Source organism: Physeter macrocephalus, chromosome 4 (genome assembly GCF_002837175.3).
Source record: "Physeter macrocephalus isolate SW-GA chromosome 4, ASM283717v5, whole genome shotgun sequence".
NCBI classification, from domain to species: Eukaryota; Metazoa; Chordata; class Mammalia; order Artiodactyla; family Physeteridae; genus Physeter; species Physeter macrocephalus.
This window is the reverse complement of record NC_041217.1, coordinates 65,506,704-65,513,809: the sequence shown is the minus strand read 5'-3', so window position 1 is coordinate 65,513,809 and position 7,106 is coordinate 65,506,704. Positions and strand designations below refer to the sequence as shown.

General features: G+C 35.6%; 1 non-coding gene across 1 annotated transcript; it reads right to left on the bottom strand.

Moving 5' to 3' along the window:
* Positions 1-666: 666 nt before the first annotated feature.
* LOC112062434 (U6 spliceosomal RNA) lies at positions 667-773 on the bottom strand. Its single transcript, XR_002890730.1, has one exon. It is a non-coding gene; the product is annotated as a U6 spliceosomal RNA (small nuclear RNA).
* Positions 774-7,106: the final 6,333 nt, after the last annotated feature.

Below are 7,106 nucleotides of genomic sequence, written 5' to 3'. Positions count from 1 at the left end.
ATTCTATTTCCAAGATTTTGGATCATCTTTACTATCATTATTCTGAATTCTTTTTCAGGTAGACTGCCTATTTCCTCTTCATTTGTTAGATGTGGTGGGTTTTTATCTTGCTCCTTCGCCTGCTGTGTGTTTTTCTGTATTTTCAGTTTGCTTATCTTACTGTGTTTGGGGTTTTGGGGTCTCCTTTGTGCTGGCTGCAGGTTCGTAGTTCCCATTGTTTTTGGTGTCTGTCCCCAGTGGCTAAGGTTGGTTCAGTGGGTTGAGTAGGTTTCCTGGATGAGGGGACTTGTGCCTGTATTCTGGTGGATGAGGCTGGATCTTGTCTTTTTCGTGGGCAGGTCCACGTCTGGTGGTGTGTTATGGGGTGTCTGTAGCCTTATTATGATTTTAGGCAACCTCTCTGCTAATGGATGGGGCTGTCGTCCTGTCTTGCTAGTTGTTGGGCATAGGGTGTCCAGCACTGTAGCTTGCTGGTCGTTGAGTGAAGATAGGTCTTGGTGTTGAGATGGATATCTCTGTGATTTTTCGCCATGTGATATTACATGGAGCTGGGAGGTCTCTTGTGGACCAGTGTCCTGAAGTTGGTTCTCCCACCTCAGAGACACAGCCCTGACACCTGGCTGGAGCACCAAGAGCCTTTAATCCACACGGCTCAGAATAAAAGGGAAAAATATGGAACGCTTCATGAATTTGCATGTCATCCTTGCACAGGGGCCATGCTAATCTTCTCTGTATCATTCCAATTTTAGTATATGTGCTGCCGAAGCAAGCACAAGAGAGTTTTTTTAAGTGTTAATTTTGTAATCTGCTACTCTTTGAATTCTCATAAATTCTAATAGTTATTTTTTTCCTTTTGAGTCTTCACATATAGAATTTTACCTCTATGCCATAATAATTTTGCTTTCTTCAAGTTTTATACTTTTTATTTCTTTATCTTGTCTAATTTATTGGCAAGTACATCTAGATTTTGGGACATTGTTTAATTATAATAAGCATGGTAGGCACTGTTGGCTTATGTATGGCTAATTTTAAAGAAAATTTGACTTTTTTTTTCATTAAACCTAATGCTGGATTTTAATTAAAATATATAAATGTATAAATGAGAAAGAGAGAGAGAGATACAAGTAGAAGGAAAGAAAGTTTTAAAATTATTGTCTTCCATATTTACTATTTCACCAATTGCTTCTGTTTTCTTTTGTTTCCTATGGGTATTGACCATATTTTTTTAGCATCATGTATTTTTATTGTTAGATTTGCTAAGATTGAACTAACCATATGCTCATAGGATTAACCTAACTTGGTCAAGATTACTGTTTTAGATATGTCTATTTTATACATAATATCTTGGGTATTCCTTCTTTATTAATAACTAGAGCAACTTATTTTTATTATGTATGTACTGTTAATATTTATGTATATGACTGATACGTTTGGCCTTAATTCTGTCATTGTGTTTTAAAGTCTTAAGCCCTGTTCTCATTTTCCCACAAAGTGGTATATATTTATTGTGATTTGCATGTTTATGAGTTTATTCCAGATAATTTAGACATTTCTTGTCTCTTTATATAAATTCTAGTAATGATATTTACAACTTGGGATAATGTGCTCAAACCTGTATTTCTTTAATTATAATCTTTAAACATAGAAGACAAGGGATTTGTACACTGACACTCCCATTTCTTACATTTTTTTCCTCCATGCAATTTCATTTCTACTAATGGTTACCTTTATATATTAGAGTAATACACTCAAACAGTGATTATTTGATGTATCTCATTTAACAGTATATGTAGCTCCTCTGCTCTGAAAGATGAGGAAATCTATCCATTTCTACTGTCTTCTGTCCTCATCCCTCACTACTTCAAATTTTGAGATATTTACTTATATTTTTATTTCTACATTATTATTCCCTCAGTAGGCTAGCCTTAGCCTGTATTAATTTAGAACAGTTTTCACCACCTCACCTATTTTCAAGAGTTCCCTATTGATTTTCCAGGTATCTGAAATTTTTTCAAGTTCATTTTAAAGGCTCATGTCTGCTAATTTCTAGACTTTTTTCATGTGTAAAATATCTATTTCTTGCCTTAATTGGAATGAGTTCTGGCTTTTTATAAATTTCTTGATAAAGCTTTCTTTGCCTTAGAACTCTATAGGCAGTATTCCATTGACTTCTAATGCTGCATTTGCTGTGGTTAAGTATGATGCTAGTCTGATTCTTTTTTTTTTTTTTTTTTTTTTTTTTTGTGGTATGCGGGCCTCTCACTGCTGTGGCTTCTCCTTTTGCGGAGCACAGGCTCCAGATGCACAGGCCCAGTGGCCATGGCTCACAGGCCCAGCTGCTCTGCGGCATGTGGGATCCTCCCGGAACGGTACACGAACCCGTGTCCCCTGCATCGGCAGGCGGCCTCTCAACCACTGCGCCACCAGGGAAGCCCTAGTCTGATTCTTAATAAGAGGCTTAGCTTTTTGAGGAGGAGAGGGTGCCTATATCAGTGGATTCTCTCTTCGCCAGGGAAGTACTATAACTTTACCAGCTGTCTCTTTGTGTTTATGATTGTATATCTTTAGACACACTGTAAATCCATCATTTCATCTATTTCATGAATATTTTCTATATAACCTGGAATTATTAGTGTTTCATTTGTACTATCTTCCTAATTGATTCCAATGATTTACCTGTTAAATCTTTATATAAATTCCATATCTATTATTTTCCTTTTACTCATTTCCATTCACTTGTGTTTCTTTTTTCGATTCTGTCCTCCATGTCCTTTCCTGTGGTTTCCAGAGTATCTATTGCCCTTTTTTGCTGCTATTAACAGGACTTTCATTTCTGAAATTTCCCCTTCTATTTGATTCCTGAACTCTGTCAGCTCAATTTTCATCACATTCTGTTGTCTTATTTTTCTTTAATCCACTCTATTCATTTTTTAACATCTTTATTGGAGTATAATTCTTTACAATGCTGTGTTACTTTCTGATTTATAACAAAGTGAATCAGCTATACATATACATATATCCCCATATCTCCTCCCTCTTGTATCTCCCTCCCACCCTCCCTATCCCACCCTTCTAGGTGGACACAAAGCACCAAGCTCATCTCCCCATGAGATGCAGCTGCTTCCCACTAGCTCTCTATTATACATTTGGTAGTGTATATATCTCCATGTCACTCCCTCACTTCGTCCCATATTACCCTTCGATCTGCCCATGTCCTCAAGTCCATTCTCTACATCTGTATCTTTATTCCTGCCCTGCCCCTAGGTTCTTCAGAACCTTTTTCTTTTCCTTAGTTTCCATATATATGTGTTAGCATACGGTATTTGTTTTTCTCTTTCTGACTTACTTCACTCTGTTTGACAGATGCTAGGTCCATCCACCTCACTACAAATAACTCAGTCTTGTTTCTTTCTATGACTGAATAATATTCCATTGCATATATGTGCCACATCTTCTTTATCCATTCTTCTGTCAATAGACAGGTTGCTTCCATGTCCTGGTTATTGTAAATAGTGCTGCAGTGAACATTGTGGAACATGACTCTTTCTGAATTATGGTTTTTTCAGAGTATATGCCCAGTAGTGGGATTACTGGGTGATATGGTAGTTCTATTTTTAGTTTTTTAAGGAACCTCCGTACTGTTCTCCATAGTGGCTGTATCAATTTACATTCCCACCAACAGTGCAAGAGGGTTCCCTATTCTCCACACCCTATCTAGCATTTATTGTTTGTAGAATTTTTGATGATGGCCATACTGATCGGTGTGAGGTGATACCTCATTGTGGATTTGATTTGCATTTCTCTATTGATTAGCAACGTTGAGCATCCTTTCATGTGTTTGTTGGCAATCTGTATATCTTATTTGGAGAAATGTCTATTTAGGTCGACTGCCCATTTTGGGATTGGGTTATTTGCTTTTTTTGATATTGAGATGCATGATCTGCTTGTATATTTTGGAGAATAATCCTTTGTCAGTTCCTTCATTTGCAAATATATTCTCCCATTTTGAGGGTTAGTTTTTTGTCTTGGTTATGGTTTCCTTTGCTGTGCAAAAGCTTTTAAGTTTCATTAGGTCCCATTTGTTTATTTTTCTTTTTATTTCCATTTCTCTAGGGGTGGATCGAAAAGGATCTTGCTGTGATTTATGTCATAGAGTGTTCTTCTTATGTTTTCCTCCAAGAGTTCTATAGTGTCTGGTCTTACAATTAGGTCTTTAATCCATTTTTCATTTATTTTTGTGTATGGTGTTAGGAAGTTTTCTAATTTCATTCTTTTACATGTAGCTGTCTTCTACTTACATGTAGTTTTCCCAGCATGACTTATTGAAGAGTCTGTCTTTTCTCCATTGTATATTCTTGCCTCCTTTATCAAAAATAAGGTGACCTTATGTGCGTGGGTTTATCTCCAGACCTTCTATCCTGTTCCATTGATTTATATTTCTATTTTTGTGGCAGTACCTTACTGTCTTGATTACTATAGCTTTGTAGTATACTCTGAAGTGCAGGAACCTGATTCCTCCAGCTCCGTTTTAGTTTCTCAAGATTGTTTTTCTATTCGAGGTCTTCTGTGTTTCCATACAAATTGTGAATTTTTTTCTTCTAGTTCTGTGAAAAATGCCATTGGTAGTTTGATAGGGATTGCATTGAATCCGTAGATTGCTTTGGATAGTATAGTCATTTTCACAATGTTGATTCTTCCTATCCAAGAACATGGTATATTTCTCCATCTGTTTGTATCATCTTTAATTTCTTTCATCAGTGTCTTATAGTTTTCTGCATACAAGTCTTCTGTCTCCTTAGGTAGGTTTATTCCTAGGTATTTTATTCTTTTTGTTCCAATGGTAAATGGGAGTGTTTCCTCAATTTCTCATTCAGATTTTTCATCATTAGTGTATAGGAATGCAAGAGAGTTCTGTGAATTAATTTTGTATCCTGCTACTTTACCAAATTCATTGATTAGTCTAGTAGTTTTCTAGTAGCATCTTTAGGATTCTCTATGTATAGTATCTTGTCATCTGCAAACAGTGACAGCTTTACTTCTTCTTTTATGATTTGGATTCCATTTATTTCTTTTTCTTCTTTGATTGCTGTGGCTAAAACTTCCAAAACTATGTTTAATAATAATGGTAAGAGTGGGCAACCTTGTCTTGTTCCTGATCTTAGTGGAAATGGTTTCAGGTTTTCCCCATTGAGAACCATGTTAGCTGTGGGTTTGTCATATATGGCCTTTATTATGTTGAAGTAAGTTCCCTCTATGACTACTTTCTGGAGTGTTTTTGTCATACATATGTGTTGAATTTTGTCAAAAGCTTTTTCTGCATCTATTGAGATGATCATATGGTTTTTATCCTTCAGTTTGTTAATATGGTGTATCACATTGATTGATTTGCATATATTGAGGAATCCTTGCATTCCTGGGATAAACCCCACTTCATCATCGTGTATGATCCTTTTAATGTGCTGTTGGATTCTGTGTGCTAGAATTTGGTTGAGGATTTTTGCATCTATGTTCATCAGTGATATCGGCCTGAAGTTTTCTGTTTTTGTGACATCCTTGTCTGGTTTGGTATCAGGGTGATGGTGGCCTCGTAGAATGACTTTGGGAGTGTTCCTCCCTCTGCTATATTTTGGAAGAGTTTGAGAAGGATAGGTGTTAGCTCTTCTCTAAATGTTTGATAGAATTTGCCTGTGAAGCCATCTGGTCCTGAACTTTTGTTTGTTGGAAGACTTTTAATCACAGTTTCAATTTCAGTGCTTGTGATTGGTCTGTTTATATTTTCTATTTTTTCCTGGTTCAGTCTCAGAACGTTGTGCTTTTCTAAGAATTTGTCCATTTCTTCCAGGTTGTCCATTTTATTGGCATCGAGTTGCTTGTAGTAATCTCTCATGATCCTTTGTATTTCTGCAGTGTAAGTTATTACTTCTCCTTTTTCATTTCTAATTCTATTTATTTGAGTCTTCTCCCTTATTTTCTTGATGAGTGTGGAGCATGGTTTATCAATTTTGTTTATCTTCTCAAAGAACCAGCTTTTAGTTTTATTGATCTTTGCTATTGTTCTTTCATTTCTTTTTCATTTATTTCTGATCTGATTTTTTTGATTTCTTCCCTTTTGCTAACTTTGGGGGGTTTTTGTTCATCTTTCTCTAATTGCTTTAGGTGTAAGGTTAGGTTGTTTATTTGAGTTTTTTTTTTTGTTTCTTGAGCTAGGATTTTATTGCTCTAAACGTCCCTCTTAGAACTGCTTTTGCTACATCCCAAAGGTTTTTAGTCATTGTGCTTTCATTTCCATTTGTTTCCAGGTTTTTTTAATTTCTTCCTTGATTTCTTCAGTGATCTCTTGGTTATTTACTAGTGTATTGCTTAGTTTCCATGTTTTTTAAAATTTTTTACAGATTTTTTTCCCATAATTGATATCTAGTCTCATAGTGTTGTGGTCAGAAAAGATACTTGATATGATTTCAATTTTCTTAAATTTACCAAGGCTTGGTTTGTGACCTAAGATTTGATCTATACTGGAGAATTTTGCATGAGCACTTGAGAAGAAACTGTATTCTGTTCTTTTTGGATGGAATGTCTTATAAATATCAATTAAGTCCATCTTTTTTAAACTTGTGTTTCCTTATTAATTTTCTGTTTGGATGATCTCTCCATTTGTGTAAGTGGGGTGTTAAAGTCTCCTACCATTATTGTGTTACTGTCGATTTCCTCTTTTATGGCTGTTAGCATTTGCCTTATATATTGAGGTGCTCCTGTGTTGAGTGCATATATATGTATAATTGTTATATTTTCTTCTTGGATTGATCCCTTGATCATTATGTAGTGTCCTTCCTTGTCTCTTGTAACATTCTTTATTTTAAAGTCTATTTTAAAGTATTGTTACTCCAGCTTTCTTTTGATTTCCATTTGCATGGAATATCTTTTTCCATCCCTTCATTTTCAGTCTGTATGTGTCTGTATGTGTCCCTAAGTCTGAAGTGGGTCTCTTCTAGACAGCATATTTATGGATCTTGTTTTTGTATCCATTCAGTGAGCCTGTGTTTTTTGGTTGGAGCATTTAATCCATTCATGTTTAAGGTAGTTATTGATATGTATGTTCCTATTACCAT